Below are 18,634 nucleotides of genomic sequence, written 5' to 3'. Positions count from 1 at the left end.
CCAGGGCCGGGGATCGAGGTACGTGCCCTCGACCGGAGTCAAACTGGGACCCTTCCGTCCTCGGGCTGACGCTCTATCCACTGAGCCTAACTGGCTAGGGCCACGAATTCCTGTCTTGTAAGCGCCCCCCGGCCCAGCTGTGTAATGGAGCCACGGGAGACGGAGGCCGCGGGGGCGTCTGGGCCCCCCCACGCCTGTCTGTGCGGAGGCCGCAGGACCCTCCGGTGACCGGCGAGCGCTCTTCTTTCTTAAGAAGACAAAACCAGTCCGTAGAGCAGTTTGGGGACGGGCCACCCAGCCAGGCAGAGCACTGGGATCTACTCTGGGCTCCGCGTGGGCTCCAAGAGCCCCCCCTGACCCCCCGGTCTCCCGAGAGCACCCCCTTCCTAGCAGCAGCTCCGGGTACAGCTCCGGGGTTCCCCCTGCCCCTCCCTCCACCCGGAGCTCCGGGGAACTGGAGTTTCCTTGCTCCGCCTCCTTTCCCACTCCGGGCAGAATCCTCCTTTGTGGCATCATCGATGGTTTCCATGGCAATGAAAGGTTGCGATAAAATGGTGTCGATGTGCACGTCAACTTCAGAAGGAGACAGGGGCCATTGTTTTGCCTGGAGCTTCATTCATTCTGGAGCTTCATTCATTCTGCAGGTGTCACAAGGGATCCGGAGTGTGTTCCCACAGCTTCCTGGTCTCCTGCCACCTTGCAGCCCGCCCAGCCGTGAGGAGGGGGAGTGGTGGGAGACCTGGGACCTCCAGCCCCCTCCCCCCGGCTTGCTATTCTTAGTGCGGGCACGTGTGTGAAAACGCCAACAGGTGACACGGGATTGTTGTAAATAAGCAGATGGTCCCTCCAGGGCCGGCGGTGGGTGAGCTGGAAATTCTCGCAGGAGATGTCACAGCCAAAGACGTTATCACTCGGAACCCGCCTTCCTGTAGTGCCTCAGACCCCGGACCGGCTCGGACCCGAGGCTGGGCGCTTGCCCTCAGGACCCTGGGGACACGGCTGGGAGGGACTCCTGCTTCCTGCCCGCACCACAGGCAGGGCCTCCGGCGTGCAGTCTTCTCCGAGATGCGTTAGTCACCGGGAGAAGCAGCTGTACCCAGTCCTCTCCTGGGCCCCCAGGCCCGGAGCCACGCACCTCGCCGGGGCCCCGGTCACGGTCACTGAGACTCCACGCCCTTGCTCCACAGCAGACGCCACCTGGTACTTCTTGCCTGGGACGACCATGTTGTCACCCAAACTGGAGCCCTTTTTGGAGTAAAAGGAACCACTATTCACCATACCAACAACATGGGCACGGTCTGGAGTGTCCCTGGAAGAGAGGGACATCTGGTAACCCCAGCCTTAGGCCAACCTGCAACCTGCACCCCAGCCTTAGGCCAACCCGCACCCCAGCCTTAGGCCAACCCGCACCCCAGCCTTAGGCCAACCCACACCCCAGCCTTAGGCCAACTTGCACCCAGCGCCACCATAGATCTTAGCCTTTTGCACTCGGATGTCGAGTGTGACTCGACACGGTTAGCATTAGAATAAAGGAATCGAGAAAAAAGCAAGCGAGTGCAAAGGGTTAGAGTTGGAGGGCCCTGGGGCCCAGTGCTCGGCTCTCTCCTCTTTACGTCTCACGCCCGCCCTCGACCAGGCCTCTCCGATGGGAGATGTGATGATGGACATGCTCCACACCTCTGCTGTCCAGGGCAATAGCCACCCGTCAAGTGTGACCACCGAGTGCTTGAAATGTGGCTCGTGTGTCCAAGGAGGTCAAATTTGTTTTATTATTTTTAAAATATTTTATTGATTTCAGACAGGAAGGGAGAGGGAGAGAGAGAGAGAAACATCAATGATGAGAGAGAATCATTGATCAACTGCCTTCTGCACACCCCCTACTGGGGATCAAGCCCGCAACTCGGGCATGTTCCCTGACCAGGAATCGAACCATGACCTCCCGGTGCCTAGGTCGATACTCACTGAGTCACACGGGCTGATCAAGGAGATAACATTTAAATTTAACTTGAATGAATGTAAATTTCAAGGCCACATGTGACTAGTGGCCACATTGGACAGCACAGACTAGGTGATTTCAGCCAGTCTGGAGGCTTGAAATACCGTCAACCGGCCCTGATGTCCACATTTGCATAACCTCCCCCATCTCTCCCTTAAAATCCAGGCCTGTATATCCAATCGTCCATTTGATATCTTAATCAAATGTGTCACAGGCACTTCAAACTTAACATATTCAAAGCTAACCTCTGCCCTAGCCAGTTTGGCTAAGTGGATAGAGCATTGGCCTGCAGACTGAAGGGTCCCAGGTTCAGTTACGGTCAAGGGCACATGCCCAGGTTGCGGGCTCCATCCCTAGTACTGGGTGTGCAGAAGGCAGCTGATCATTGATTCTCTCTCATCATTTATGTTTCTGTCTCTCTCTACCTCTCCCTTCCTCTCTGAAATCAATAAAGATGTATTAAGAACAAAAACCAAAAACCAAAAAACCAAACTAACCTTCTGATCACAACAAGATTCCACCTTAAATGCATTATAATGGCTATCTATATATATAAAAGGTTAATATGCTAAGTGTCTGACCATCAGGGTAATGGCATCACATAGCAACGCCTGGCTTCCTCTCCCTAGCAACTAGCCTCCTTGCAGTTTCTTCAGCCCAGGAATAGGACCTGCTTTATCGCCAGGTGAAAACACTTTACACTGTAACCAAATGTCTGTGAAGCATTTTCCGTGCCTCAGTCTCATTTGATCCTCACAGAAGTCCTGGAGTAGGTAGACAGGAGACTCCGTGGAATCCTATTTTCTTTTCATTAGCCGGAAAACGGAGATTTAGAAAGCTTGGAAACTTGACCCAACTGAAAAGAAGTAAGAAATGGTGGACCTTGAAAATGACTTCAGGTTTTCTCACTGCACAGAATATAGTCAAACACTGTTGCAGTTAAATATTTTACCCTTTGTTCTCCCTGCGTGATCTACAATAATAATCTGCTTCCTGCTGATATTTACTGCTGTGTTGCAGACAATTACCTGAAAGAGAAGTTGGGGTACTTCACTGGGCTGGAAAAAGTTTAGCTAAATCAGAAAGCAGGTCTAATTAAGCAAGTTTATTTTATATCTATAAAAGGCTAAGTTGACTCATGCTTGCGCGATACATATAAAGCTCTTGCTGGCACCAATCGCACGTGTGTGTTTCTATCTGTCATTGTCGATCCTGAATTTGGTTGACACTTCTATTATAGAGAAAGGGCGAATAGCAATATTAAAATATTTCTCCTAATTAATTTCCTTTCAAAGTGCACGAATTTGTGCACCGGGCCACTGGTTATAAAATAAACAGGAAATAAATGTGGGCAAGGATGTGGAAAAACTGGCCCCTTTGTGCATTGCCGATGGGACTGTCTAATGGTGCAGCCACTGTGGAAAATGGTAGGGCAGGTCTTCAAAAACATAAGCAGAAATACCATGTGACCCAGCAATTCCACTCCCAGGTGTATGTCCGAAAATTTGACAGCAGGGACTCAAACAGATATATCTGTACAGCCATGCACATAGCAGCATGATTCACAACAGCCCAAAGATGGGGGCAACCCAAGTTTCCATCAGTGGACGAATGGATAAACAAACGTGGTATATTCGTGTAACGCAATGCTGCTTGGTCTGAAAAAGGGAGGTGCTTTTGACCTGGGGCAACGGGGATGAACTGGAGGCCATGGTGCTCAGTGAAACAAGCCAGTCACCAAAGGACAAATGCCGTGTGATTCCACTTCTGTGGGTTCCTGGAGATGGAGGTCACAGAGACAAAGTGAGTGGTGATGCCAGGGGGGTGGTGCCACGCGTAAGCAGGACAGCGTGCCGCTGGGGAAGCTGTAAACGTCCCGGGAATAGGTGGTGGCGATGGTTGCATCACAGGGTGCACGTATTAAATGCCACAGGGCGGTGCAGGTGAAAACGGTCAACTTCGTTATGTATATTTCACCACAATAAAAACACCACCACCAGGGGCATGCAGGGGGCAGTGGATCATTGATGTTTCTCTCTCTCTCCCTCTCCCTCTCCCTTCCTCTCTCTCTAAAGAAAAAAACAAAAACACATAACACCTTCTGCTATTCCCTCCCAATCTGCTCCTTTTGCCAACTCCCATCTCAACGAATACCAACTCTAGTTTTCCACTTGCTGAAGCCAAAGCCCCCCTCTCCTCTCCTGGCCCACACCCAGCACATCAGTAGATCTTCACGGCTCTTCCTTCAAACACCTGCAGTGAGCATCTCCCACATCACACACCACCCGACAGCTGGTCCTCCGACCCGCCCTCCGCACACCCCTCCACTGGCTTCTCGAATCCTTCAGAGTGGCACCTGTCTGTACCACGACCCGCAAGCCCTGCCCCACCCTCACCTCGTCCCCCGCTGACATCATGTCCCACCTGCTCCTTGCTGCCGCTCGGCTCCCACCGCATAGGCCTCCTCTGTTCCTCAGACACCCCAGAGATGTTCCTACCTCTGTTCCTCAGACACCCCAGGGCCATGTTCTTGCCGTGCCCTCTGCCTGCAATGCTCTTCCCCCCAAATCTGCATGGCTCCCCCCACTTCTTAGGTGTGCACCCATAGCTCAGTGAGCCCTTCGCCGGCCACTCCGTGGAAAATTTCGGCACCTTCAACACTTCCTACTCTTGCTTGTTTAGGTTTTCTGCATTCACACATACCACCATCTAGCGTACAATCTATTTTACTTTCAGTCTTCTGCACAGAATGCATGATGTTTTTATTTTTATTTATTTTTTAAAATATATTTTATTGATTTCAGAGAGAGGAAGGGAGAGAGATAGAAACGTCAATGAGGAGAATCATTGATTGGCTGCCTCCTAATGATGTGGTTTTTTTTTAAGTTGATTGATTCTAGAGAGAGAGAGAGAAACACGGATTTGTTGTTCCACTTATACATGCTTTGGTTGATTCTTGTATGTGCCCTGACCGGGGATCGAACCCCCAACCTTGGGGTATTGGGATGACACTCTTACTGACCGAGCTACCTGGCCAGGGCCCCAAATGTGTGATGTTTAAGGCTGGGGCTTCAAAACCTCTTTTGTTCCCTGCTTTTCCCACAATCCCTGGATCAGCACCCCACGTATCGTTGGCGCTCAGTCACTATTAGTGAAATTAGGAGGGCCCCACCCCTTTCAGGGACCGTTCGGTTGATGTCTGACCGCCCTCCCTCTGTGTATGTGGTCAGTCCTCCAAGCGCCTGTGGAAGCCGGGCCTACTTCTCATTTAGGCCAGGGGTGCTCAATGGGGGGCAACAGTGCCCCAGGGGTCTCTGGCAATACCTGGAGGCACTTTTGGGTGTGACAAAGAGGGAGGAGGCATGCACCGGCATCTCTGGTTGGTAGAGGCCAGAGATCTTGCTACACGTCCTACAATGCACAGGACAGCTCCCTGCAACAAAGCATTTTCCTAGTCCTCCAAGTTCCTGGAGGGCTGTCTCAGGTTGAAATCTGTCTTTTGAAAAAAGGTATGTTGGAGTTCCAATCCCCAATCCCTCGAAATGTGACCTTATTTGAAAATAGGGTTGTTGCCTAGCCAGTTTGGCTCAGTGGATAGAGCGTTAGCCTGTGGACTGAAGGGTTGTGGGCTGGTTTTGGTCAAGAGCATGTACCTCGGTTGCAGGCTCCTCGGTCAGGGTGTGTGCAGGAGGAAACCAATAGATGTGTCTCTCTCACATGGATGTTTCTCTCTGTCTCCCCCCCCCCTCTAAAAATTCATGGAAAAATGTCCTTGTGAGGATTAAGAACAACAAAAATAGGGTCTTTCCAGAGGTAATCCAGTTAAAATGAGGTCATTAGGGTGGCCCCAGCCCTTGTCCAATGTGACGGCGTCCTTATAAAAAGAGGAGATCTGGACACAGACGTGCACCGAGGAAAGCCACGTGAAGACACAGGGAGAAGTCGGTCATGTGACTGGAGGGATGCAGCCACAAGCCAAGGGTTGCCGGCAGCCACCGTAGCTGGAGAGGCAGGAAGGGTCCCCTGTAGAGCTGAGTCCTCAGGGCGCCTGGCCCTGTGACACCTCAATTTCGAAGCTCTGGCCTCCAGACTGCGAGAGAACACGTTCCTGCTGTTTGAAACCACCCAGTTTTGGGCACTTTGCTAGGGCAGCCCTAGGAGCTGGTGATAAATCCAAACTTGGTACTGCCAGGGTCTATGCCCTGTGACAATTCAGTTAGTTTCTCAGAAAAAAATGGGAGATTTTAGTAGGGTGGTGGTTAGATGCCCATATGGGAGGACAGACCAGGGTACTTAGTCATTCGGCATTGTGAAAAACGTGAGCCGCAGTCAGCCAAGACCACTTGTATAATAGATGCTCAAAGCCACCGGTCGCCGAAGCCCTTCACGGGGAAATTACGCCAGCGCAGAGGGTGCTTGCGAATATTAACTTCGGTCCCATTTCAGACCCACGGAGGCCAAAGCCAGGAGGTGCCATCAATCCACTGAGCCCGTCAGAGCTGCCCCAGGGAGCTTCCTGCGGCTAAGGAGACGGCCGCCTCCCAGCGTGGATGTGGGTGGGAGGGGCCTGCTGGACCGCGTGTGGCTCAGGTGGAGACACCGGTCATGCAGTGTTATCTGAAGGTCTTCAGGCTGTAGAGAGGGGTGACACTTTGAATGTGACTATTTCTAGATAGATAGATAGATGATAGATAGATAACGAGGATAAAGTAAAAGTAAACAAGGATCGGATTTAAAGGCCACTGACTGTCCCAGGACCACGATCGATGGTGAGTGACACGTTTTTGAGAAGATCTGTCACCCAATGAGCCGGGCGGGGGCTCCAGCGAGATACTGTCTTTTCACACGTAAAAGAGGCCATCGATTTCCTGTTAGCATCCTCCCGCAAGCGTGCAGGGTGTGTGTCTGTGGAGCAGAGACCGTCTCCGTCACTCTCTTTATGGGAAGAGAATGGCTATTGTATGCCTTCCCATAAAGCATAATCTCCTTTCCTCTGCCCAATCTGCCCGTCCCTCGGGGATTCCCAGTCGTAATCTGTGGGAGTGAATTGGCTTTTGTTTCTTCGTGTGCTAGTGTTTTTACGTTCGGCGTCTCCACATGGTCATTGTGTCTTTTCCAGATTGTTATTCGAGCGTGTCTGAAAATTCTTTGTAAATCAGTGCGGTTGACACACACACACTCACACACACACTCACACACACACACACTCACACACACTCACACACACTCACACACACACTCACACACACACACTCACACACACACACACTCACACACACACTCACACACACTCACACACACACACACACACACACACACAGGCTGGTGGATGGCAGGTGTCCTGTACCTGCTCAGAGGACGCGCCTCTCCTTCATCCTCCACTAGGGTGAGTGCCCAGCAGGCACTGAGGTAGACAGAGGTCAGCTCGCGCATCCCAACAGGACAAAAAAGCAAAAAGCCAGCCCTGGCTGAGAGTCGGCCCGGGAATCGAAGGGTCTCAGGTTTGATTCCTGGTCAAGGGCACGTACCTGGGTTGCAGGTTCAATTCCTGCCCTGGTCCAGCTTGTGCGGTGACAACCAATCTCTCTCTCTCTCTCTCTCTCTCTCTCTCTCTCTCTCTCTCTCTCTCCCCCCCTTCCTTCCCTCCCTCCTTCCCTTCCACTCTCTCTAAAAATCAATGAAAAAAGGACCCTCTCATGAGGATTAACAACAGCAGCAAGGGTGGGGCTCTCAGGTGACCCCTGGGTTTCTTCAGGGTCCACCACGATTCCAGGGCAGAACCTTCACATGGAAGCGTCCGCGATGCAGCATGGCCCCACCTCACCTCGGAGGCCTGCACGCTGCGCCTGCCGTCACTCTCCGCGCAGTCCTTGCTCGATGCTCCTATCCCAAGCCTCCCCTCCCAGCCAGGTGCACCCCTCCACCAGTCTCTCCCTGAGCTCCCAGGTACAGATCCATCGCACCGACCCAGCCAGCTCTTAATTACTACACCTTCTGTCCTCTCTGCGGCTGCACGTGCCCTGTTACAGCCCTCCCCCCCCGCCCCCCTCCCCCCCCGCCCCTCCCCCCCCTGCCTTCAGGCTCCCTCCATTCTCTCTCTCCACTTCTGCACGCTGCCCACAGCCAACCAGTTTATTTTGCACTATTGCCGGATGTTTGTTTTTTAAAAAAAGCATATATAGCCCAGCCAATGTGGCTCGGTGGTTGAGCGTTGACCTATGAACCAGGAGGTCATGGATCGATTCCCGGTCAGGGCACATGTCCGGGTTGCAGGCTCAGTCCCCAGTGTGGGGCGTGCAGGAGGCAGCCGATCAATGATTCTCTCTCATCATCGATGTTTCTCTCTCTCCCTTCCTCTCTGATGTCAATAAAAATATACTAAAAAATAAAAAGCATATATATAAATACATACATATATAAAATACATATATATATCTGAATACATACACAATAAATATAAACCTCAATGTTATGGGCTGAAATGTGTCCCCCCCCTCCCCCCAGTTTTGTGTTGAAGCACTAACCCCAGTACCTAAGAATGGGGCTGCCTTTGGAGCAGGATCTTTATTTATTTTTTAATTGAATTTATTGGGGTGACAGTGGTTAATAAAATTATATAGGTTTCAGGCGTACAATCCTACAACACATCATCTGTACATTGCATCGTGTGTTTATCACCCCAAGTCAAGTCTCCTTCCATCCCCTTTTATCCCCCGTTACCCTCTTCTACCTCCTCACCCCCCCTTCCCTCTGGCAAGGAGACAGGATCTGTAAAGAGGTGGTTTAGGTAAAATGAGCTCATTAGGGTGATGACTGGTGTGCTTAGAGGAAGAGGCGATTGGGACACACACACACACACACACACACACACGCACACACACACACACACACACGGAAGACCGTGTGAGTTCGCAGTGAGAAGGCGGCCATCTACAGCCAAGAAGAGAGGTCTCAGAAGAAATCAACCTGCCAACGCCCCGACCTTGGACTCCTCGCTTCCAGAGCTGTGGGGAGAGGAATGTGTGCTGTTGACCTGTTCCGGTGGCCTTAGAACACGGATAAAATCACTGGCCGGTGACAAAGACAAAGGCCAAATTTCCTAGCTTGACATTCCAGACCCTCTATGTCCTTGTCCCATCCCATATTCCCAATCTGTCTTCTTCCTCCCAAATCGGAGCCTTTGGTCCCCCACTCTGGTCCACTCCCAGGCCCCTCCTGTCCCAGGTGCTCTCCCATCCCAGGCACCCCCCATTGCCAGGCACCCCCCCATGCCAGGCCCTGCCCACCCAGGCCCCTCCCATCCCAGGCACCCCCCCATGCCAGGCACCCCCCCATGCCAGGCACCCCCCCATGCCAGGCCCTGCCCACCCAGGCCCCTCCCATCCCAGGCACCCCCCCATGCCAGGCACCCCCCCATGCCAGGCCCCTCCCATGCTAGGCACCCCCCCATGCCAGGGCCCTCCCACCCCAGGCCCTGCCCACCCAGGCCCCTCCCATGCCAGGTACCTCCCATCCCGGCCCCTTTGCCCTGGTGCATTCTCTTCCTGGACAGCCCTCACCTTCTCCTCCACCCACGCAGACCCAAACCAAGGTCGATCCAAGTCCAACTTTCCCCTGCAGCGTCCTGCTATCCCACCAGCGGGGACAGAGACGTGGAAGCTCACAGGGGACCGTGCAGGGGTTTTCCAACTGTGCTCCCCGGGCCCGTCCTCGGAGCCGCTGCGGGCGGCGGTGGTGGCCAGGAGGAAGGCCCAGCCCCTCCCGCTGGCACCGAGCCGAGCTGCCTGGCTGCTTCTGTGCGGGATGTGCGGGGTTTTCCATGTGTTATTCTGAAAAGGGCCCCGCGGGGTGGAACGCGGGCTGGAGAGCACCACGGAAACTCCCACCCGGGATGTAAGGACGACAGAACGTCCCGGGGAGCTGGTGGTCCCTGCTCAGGACCCGGGAGCAAACGAAGCCCGCAGCGCGTTCATCTCGATTTCCTAGAACCGCCTCCTTGCGAGGGATAAACTCAATTATCAGAACTCATTGACTCCGAAAATGTAAGTCCCATGTACTCCTGCCCATTCCAATTTGTCAGACAGGCAGCTGCTCCGCCGTTAATGCGGCCACGGCCCGCCGCGTGATTAATCTGTTCTCCCGGGATGGAAGGGCGGCCGCTCGGGGCCTCCATACAGATGCGGGCGCTTGCCAGCTCACCTCTGGCCAGGGGTTTGCCGCACAACGACCTCGCGGAGAGGTCAACGCCTGTTCCCGCCAGGTGACCCCAGGGCCGGGGTCTCAGGCTCGCTTTCCTCTCTTGGGACATGAAATTAAGCGCCAGTCTTTGTGACGTATGCAGCCTCACTCCCCCCGGAAGTTAACAGCACATCGCACACGCCAGGAGGAGCGTCTGTAGTCATGGCCTCTGAGAATTCACCCAAGGCCCCTCTCCAAAGCTCGGGCCCTTTTGCTTTCGAGGCCTGGCCAGATCTCCTCACCAAGGGACTTCATGCTTTCTTTCCTTTTTAATATGTTTTTATTGATTCTAGAGTGAGAGAGAAAGGGTGGGGGAGAGAGAGAGAGATACATCAATGATGAGAGAGAATCACTGATTGGCTGACTCCTGCACGCCCCCTACTGGGGATCGAGCCTGCAATTCGGCATGTGCCCTGACCAGGAATTGAACCATCGGTGCTCAACCAACTGAGCCACACCGGCCAGGGCAATGCTTTCTCAAACAGGCCTTTCAATAGCAAATGTCACTCTGAGACTCTACGGACCCATTGGACACCCAGGGGCTAATCGTGTGGGGAAATCCTGCCCATAGAAATGCACCTGTTTTTCCTCATTGCCTGCTCTCTCCCCCACCCTTGCCAACACACACAACAGCTCGGGAGTCTCAGATTCCTGATATTTTTAGGGAGCGAGGCGATTCCCTCCAGCCAAGGTGAGGTTATTTATTCTGACGCAGATGGCTGTTATGTTGAGACGGGGACCCCTCCCTTCCCTCCGAAGGCATAATTCCTTTTCTCATAAAATTCCATCACTAGATGCATAAGTCAGTATCATCCGCTCCGATGACTGTTTCATCAGAGATCCCCGTGCCATAGATTTCCGATGTTTCTGATCAGTTACCATGGCTATGGCTTTGGCTACCTCAGCTCTCAGCACCTACGAGCTGTACTTCTGTGGTCTGCACAAAGCTCAGGATAAACCCCGTTTGTTTGTTTTTAATTCATTTCCGCGGGAGTGGAAGGACTGTGGATCCTGGGGACACGATGGGGAGGGGAAGTGAAACAAATTTGCCATATGCTTGTTTGTTAGCAAACTGTCCTCTCACCCACGCTCCAGGCATACATTGTGAATACGGTCTAAGCTTCGGAGACACTTCCCTCGGAGGTGGCTGCGCTTGGGGGACTTTCTGGATCATTTTCTCCCTCTTCCTTTCCTGCTCGCCACTTCACAGCACAACTGTCTGTCTTTCTCCTCCCTTCCGAACCCTGCAGCCAAGTCCTTGAGAGGGACGGACGTTCATCGTCGCATCCCCGGTGTCTGGCACGGTGGCTCAGGGCACAGAGTTTTCCACAAGTTGAATGAATGAGTGGTTCTTTTTTTATTATTATTATTGATTTCAGAGAGGAAGGGAGAGGGAGAGAGAGAGAGAGAAACATCCATGATGAGAGAGAATCATGGATCGGCTGCCTCCTGGGATGGAGCCCACAACCCAGGCAGGTGCCCTGACCGGGAATCCAACTACGACCTCCTGGTTCATAGGGCGATGCTCAACCCCTGAGCCCCGCCGGCCGGGCTGGGTGGTTCTTTTCTTGTGTTTCTCTCCTCGTTCTCAGCCAAGGAGTGCAGTTACCGGTACATCGAAGATCCCTTGTTTGAAAGACTGCAGGGGTGGGGGTGGGGGTGGGGGCGGGGGGAGGCCTGGGCCAGGTGAGGAGCTCAGGAAGAGCTGGGCGCGCAGACTTGGGGCGGCGGCAGCCGGGCTGCTCCGGAGCCAGGGCTGCGCTGGGGACCTGGGAGCAGGGTGTGGTGTGGGTATCCTGTGTTCTGCCATGAACAGGAGCCAGCCCGGCTACTCGGGGCTCTCTGTTCCCCGCTCTCCTGTTTCTCACCTTTGAAAAATATGTTTCCATTGATTTCAGAGAGGAAGGGAGAGGGAGAGAGATAGAAATATCAATAACGAGAGAGAATCCTGGATCGGCTGCCTCCTGCACGCCCCACGCTGGGGATCGAGCCCACAGTCCGGGCCTGTGCCCTGACCGGGAATCAAACCCTGACCACCTGGTTCAACCACTGAGCCCCGCCGGCCAAGTTCCTCACCTTTAGCGCCCACACCTCTCCTCTACGCTCCTGCCCACGCACGGACTCTTCTCCCTCACGACGTCGTTGCACAGGCCCACCGAGGCCTCTCCGACTTCTTTCCACGTTTAAACGTCAACGTTGATCATGAACTGCCCTCAGGCCTATAGTTTCTTCCTTCCAATGCTTAGAGCCACAGTCTGGTTCGGCTCATCTTTCTACGTAGTCAGTGGATTGGCGGTCCCGGTCAGGGTACCCGAGGTCCAATCAGAGACATCTAGTGGTCAATGTCACATGCGGGAAACCATGGCTTCCCCCGACAGCGCTCACCAGGGATGTGGGCGGGGCACCGGGGCGTCGTTTAGAGGTGTGCCAGCCACACCCTCCCTTGTGTAGCCCAATGTGGTTGGGGGGCTGGACCTCAGCCGAGGGCGAGAGGGCTGCGGAAGCCAGTCACAGCAACTGCACCTCCCCCATCCTGGCTACCTCTTGGTCACAGAACCCGAGGTTGGCCCAGCCGGTTTGGCTCAGTGGTTGAGGGTCGACCTATGAACTAGGAGGTCATGGTTTGATTCCCAGTCAGGGCACGTGCCCGGTTTGCAGGCTCAATCCCCATTAGGGGGCGTGCAGGAGGCAGCCGATCCATGACTTTCTCTCATTAACGTTTCTCTCTCTCTCCCTCTCTAAAATCAATAAAGATACACACACACACACACACACACACACACACACACACACACACACACTAGGGGCCCAGTGCACGAATTTGTGCACCTTGAAAGGAACTGTGGGCCGTGAGGCTGTGGTGGGCACAGGGGCAGGTCTCCGTCCATCCTCTGCACCCCTCTCCGGCCCCTCCCACCATGGCCCCTGGTCCCGTCTGCCGGCAGCCCCCTCCCGCTGCTGCTGCTCCTACACACTGACAGCACAGAGCGATTGGGGCCGGTGCCAGCAGCAGGTGCAAGCAGGGCCAGCGTGGGCAGCAGTGTGAGCACCAGGCGGGACCGTAGTATGTGGGAGCAAAGAATTTTCAGTAACCACCAGAGGCTCGCCCCAATGACAGCGACCGGTGCCCTGCCTTGGTCTGGTGCCCCCACTCACCTGCTCCACCATCTCGCCACAGCCGATGCCCGCCATGTTCCACACAGCCCCCTGGTGGTCAGTGCACATCACAGACCGGTTGTTCGGTTGTTCCACCGTTCGGTCTATTTGCATATTAGCCTTTTATTATATAGGATTAAAAAAAACAACAGCCACTGAGCTCCAGCTGTAAAAATCCCACTGTGTGATCTCAGCCTTTAAAACAAAGAGCCCAGGCCTGGACAGGTGCAGGGCGTTCCGGGGGTTTGTACATCAGTGCCATGTTGGCAGGGGACGTCCTCGCTGCGGGCAGAGCCGTGGAGGGAGGCGGTCTCCTTCCTGTGGACATTGCTGTGCACAGTGTTGGGCTCAGAGCTGTTGAGCCCTTCCTGCGTCCACCCCGAGGATGGCGTCACTGCCCCAGAGGGCAGAACCAGAGCCAGGCAGGGGAGCTGAGCCAGAGCCCGTGGGTAGGCGGGTCTGAAAGCCTACCCTTTCTCCTGACCTCCAGTCACGTGATGCAATACATTCCTATTGCCTAGGACAGTTTGCGTGGGTGTTTGTAATTTGCCGCCGGAAGCACTGACTGAGTGGGGTGGGCGGTGGGCAGGGCGGTGGGAAAGCCTTCGGCACGGGGGGCGAGGGGAGTATGCGTGCTTCACCAGGTAAATTCTGAATATCGGCAGGAGCAGGGCCGGCTTCACACCGGGCCCTGTGCGTGGCCTAATCTCGCTGCTGCTGTCTTGAAATTCCTAAACAGTTACAATGACAGCCTGGCCCGGCCGGCGGGGCTCAGTGGTTGAGTGTCGACCTATGAACCAGGAGGTCACGGTTAGAGTCCCAGCCTGGGCACATGCCCAAGTTCTGGGCTTGATCCCCAGTAGGGGGCAAGCAGGAGGCAGCCGCTCAATGGTTCTCTCTCATCATTGATGTTTCTCTCTCTCTCCCTCTCCCTCTCCCTCTCCCCCTTCCTCTCTGAAATGAATAAAGGTATTTTAAAAACCCGCAGCAGCCTGCAGTTTTAGCTGGCACTGGCCTCACAAATTGTGCAGCCAGCCCCGTGGCGCTATAATGCTGTGAGGAAGGGACCGTGAGCTGTGAAGCACCACACAAGGCATGTTTGCTGGTATTTACACGCCTCTTACCCCTCCCACAGGGGCCAGTGATATGGGGGCACCTCCTACATCTCCCGTCACAGGTCTTCCTGCCAGGAGGGCTCAACCCCACTGTCTGCTGCCTGACCCCCAATAACATGCATGCACCCCCTGGGTTCTCATGGGAATATGGCGAGAGAGGGGGAATCACTGCTGACAAGTCTCTTGCTCATTCCCGGGAGTTTGGGGGAGCATATGGCCAAAGCAAAAGTTTAACTGTTGGATTGTTTAACTGCTAAGCAAACCAGCAAAGCCAACACAGACAGATACAGACACACACACACACACACACACACACACACACACACACACACGTTTGCCAGTCCTGGATTAAATCTACTGGCCTATTTGCAATCTTCCTCTGCCCTTCAGGGACCTATCTCCCATCCACGGGCCAAACTGTCCTCCCTTTCTCCTGCTTGTGTGTGTGTATGCACAGCCGGCCGGGCCAGGCTGTCATTGTAACTGTTTAGGAATTTCAAGACAGCAGCAGCGAGATTAGGCCACGCACAGGGCCCGGTGTGAAGCCGGCCCTGCTCCCGCCGATATTCATGCGTGTATGTATGCACGTGTGTCTGTGCGCTCATATGTGTATGCACTCATGTGTGCACGTGTGTGTGCGTGCTCATGTGTCTCAGGTGGGCAGAATGGCTGTCTGCCTCAGCCTGCCATTTCGTCCTGCTAATGTTGTTACTGAGTGAGTGCTACTTGGGAGATAATTAATGTGTCCCAATTTAGTGCAAAAATATACCTTGTCCCAGGTCACATGACAAATGTAACCATAAAAAGTTTAAAATGCTATTATTTTAAAATTTATTTTCTCATAAAAACGGTCCCTGCAATGATCATCATTTGAATAACTTAGCCTGCAGTTAAGATGCATTATGCCCGGGCGCAGGTCCAGGCGCCGGAGCCGGGGCCGAGCGGGTCTCCGGGAGTCAGCTCCGCGGTCCCATCTCCATCACGCCTGCTTGGGGGCTCAGTTCTGCCTGGTCCACTTCGCGTCAGCCTGAAACCCGGGCTGCAGGCCATTCATCTGACACCCCTCCTGCCCCTCCAATGGCCTTTCTCCGTGAAGCTGCGGTGGCGGTGCAGGGGTTCAAAAAGCGGACTTTACGTCTTAGGTAAGGGACATGCACGACACCAGCTGAACCTTCAGGCCCAGGCCCCCTTGGGCCTCATCGGTGAGTCGACATCTTCGCTTTGGGGATGTCCACAGAAGGATGCCCGGCCCACAGGAAAGTCTTATTAGAGTTCCTTTGAGCCAGAAGCAAGATCTCAACGGACTAAGAAAATCCCCTGGAGAATGGCGGTTTTACAGTGTCATTTACACCAGAGTCAAAGAAGGGAACTAAGGAGGGACGTGACATCCACTGGTGGTAGATTAGGGAGGCGGGAGGGAGCAAAGTGGGGAAACCTCTAGGGTAAAAAGCATTATTATTATTATTTATTTTTAAAAAATATTTTTATTGATTTCAGAGAGGAAGGGAGAGGGAGATAGAAACATCAATGATGAGAGAGAATCATTGATTGGCTGCCTCCTGCACACCCCACACTGGGGATGGAGCCCGCAACCTGGGCACATGGGACCTTGACCAGAATCGAACCCGGCACCTTTCAGTCTGCAGGCCGACGCCCTGTCCACTGAGCTAACCTGTCTAGGCCGCATTCTTCTTGTACGTGGCTGACGCAGAATAGTTAACATTCAGCAATTGGGCGCTGAGCGGTGGTAAGCAGGCAGCCAGGTAACAGTGAGGTGCTTTGGTCTCCCGTTCACCACGTCTTGTGCTCTGTGCCTGCGGTGGTGCCTGCGAGGGTCTAGAGAAGAAAAATCACCCTGACGTTTCCAAGGAATGTTATCCTAGATGCACAAAGACGTGGGCAGGGCTCGCTCCGGGTAAAGACCGACCTTCGCTGAGGAAGCTGCAGGCCTGGGAGTGACCGCCTGCCATCCCTGCAGAAAGAATTACACCCAGACCATCCTGGGTGGTCGGCTACTTTTGGTCACTGAGCTTGTCAAGCCTGCCACGCAGCCCCTGACCTTGCTAGGTTCATTACAGAGCCCCCCTTTCATTTGCCGGGACCCTGCCCCCCAAGCTTGTCTGACCTCAGTCATCAGAAGTGCTTGGAAGCAGGAAGTCCCTGGCCGTCGCTTAGTGCTTAGGGTGAGGCTGAGTCGCCACCCCGCGGGGCTGCACCGATGTAATGACAGCAAAACAGCGGCCCGTCCCTGCTGGGCGCCCGCTGACAGCTGCGGCTTACCGAGTGCCAGGCACCGTGCTGGCAGCCGCGTGGATACATTGTTTCATGAGCCTTCGCAGCCTAAGCCTGGAAACAAGTGGCCTAATGACCCAACCTTACCCCTGACGGTTCTGGGCGAACGGTCACGCGGGTACAATCAAGGCGCCTGCAGACGGGCGCTCCTTCCGGAGGCGCCGGGGAGAATCCGTTTGCTGCTTTCCGGCTTCCAGAGGCCCCGCACTCCTTGGCTGGTGGGCCCTTCCCCCATCCTCCAAGCCAGGAGCACAGCATCTTGGAACCTCTCGCCCTCTGACCTCTGTTCTCATCGTCGCCTCTTCTCGTCCGACTCTGGTCCTCCCGCCTCCCTCGTCTAAGTCTCTTGTGATGGCATGGGCTCACCCGGCTATTCCAGGCCCATCTTCCCAAGTCAAGGTCTTTCACGTAGTCACACCTGCAAGGACCCTTTTGCCACATGAGGTCACACAGTCTCAGGTTCCGGGGATGTACCTCTTCCGGGGCCACTGCTGTGCCCACCACAGAAAGGCCCTATGATCGGTCCCACTTTCCAAATGAGGAAACTGTGCCTGCGAAGGACTCGCCCAGGGTCACACGCTGATGTGGAACATCTGGGCCTTGAACCTCCGTGGGCCAGACTCCCTGGCTTACCATGTGGGTCAGTGTGTCTATATCCTTCTGCAATGAGGCACTTCCCCCGAGGAGTTACTAGGTGCCAGCACCCCATAAACCCACAGGGGGACCTGGAACTGCCCAGGCTGCGTAAAAGGCTCCCACGTGGCAGGCATAAACTCAGGCGGTCAGGCAGCTCCAGGGCTGACCTGCAGGCAAGGCCCGGATTCAGACAACATCCTCCGTCCTGCAGGCCTCACCACATCCCAGCCGCCCGCTGCCATTGGCTGCACCTGCACCCCCATCCCTGTCTGGCCTCTGCGCCTGGTGGGGGTGTTTCACTCCTGCAAACCTGGGCCCTTGTTAGAAACAGAGCGTCTCCCCCTCCCCCACCTGCTGAATCAGCACCTGCGTTTTAGCCAGCTCCCCCGTGATTCCCGGGCACATGAAAGTTTGGGGGACCCTTTCGCACCCGGCTGCCTTCTTGCCACACCCCCTCTCCTCCCCCAGCCCCTCCGCAGGTGTCAGGGCTTTGGCCCCAGCAGCCCGGGAGCAGCAGGAGGGAAGTGTCTATGTTGCTCTTTCTGTCTGAGCTTCTGAGTTGGCAGCGGAAAAGGCACGCCTGGCACCGCTCCCCGAGCCCTGCAGCTGGGTGGGGGCGGCGACGCTGTGGCCGGCTGGCCTGGGGACCCCGCCAGGGCCTCCTGCTGCTGCCTCCGTCCTGGCCAGCGGCTGGCCAGCTGTGTGGGGCAGTGCTGGGCACCTGGTCCCGCCTCCTGGGCGCCAGGGAGAGGCGAGGGGCAGGCGTGAGATGCCTTTGACCTTGGTGTTGAGTCCGATCCGCTCGCTCTGAAAGGCTTCAACACGTTGGCCCGGTGCGTGGTGAGCGCCGTGGAGTTTTGGCACAGCGGCCGGTAAGTATTTTTAGTTCCTTCCTCCTTAATGTTGGCCAGAAAGCCACATCATTACTCAGGAGCAGGGCAGGTTCCTCCCTCCCCGGCGCCAGGAGATCCACGTTTGCCCTCCGATGCCCACCGAGCGGCCGCTGCCCTGGGCTTTGAGGCCAGCGCCGAACTCAGCGCCATGGTAACACCCACAGCAAAGCACGGCACTGTGCCCTCTTGATAGAATAAGCCCTAAGCTCGTTAAACAATTAATTTTGAAAACTGGAGTAAAATGTAGGCAATAGAAAGTTGCCCGTTTTAACCATTTTCAGTGCACGGTTCAGTGGCATCAAGCACAT

The sequence above is a fragment of the Cnephaeus nilssonii genome, assembly GCF_951640355.1.
Source record: "Cnephaeus nilssonii genome assembly, chromosome: 7".
Lineage (NCBI taxonomy): Eukaryota > Metazoa > Chordata > Mammalia > Chiroptera > Vespertilionidae > Cnephaeus > Cnephaeus nilssonii.
This window is presented reverse-complemented; position numbering follows the sequence as displayed.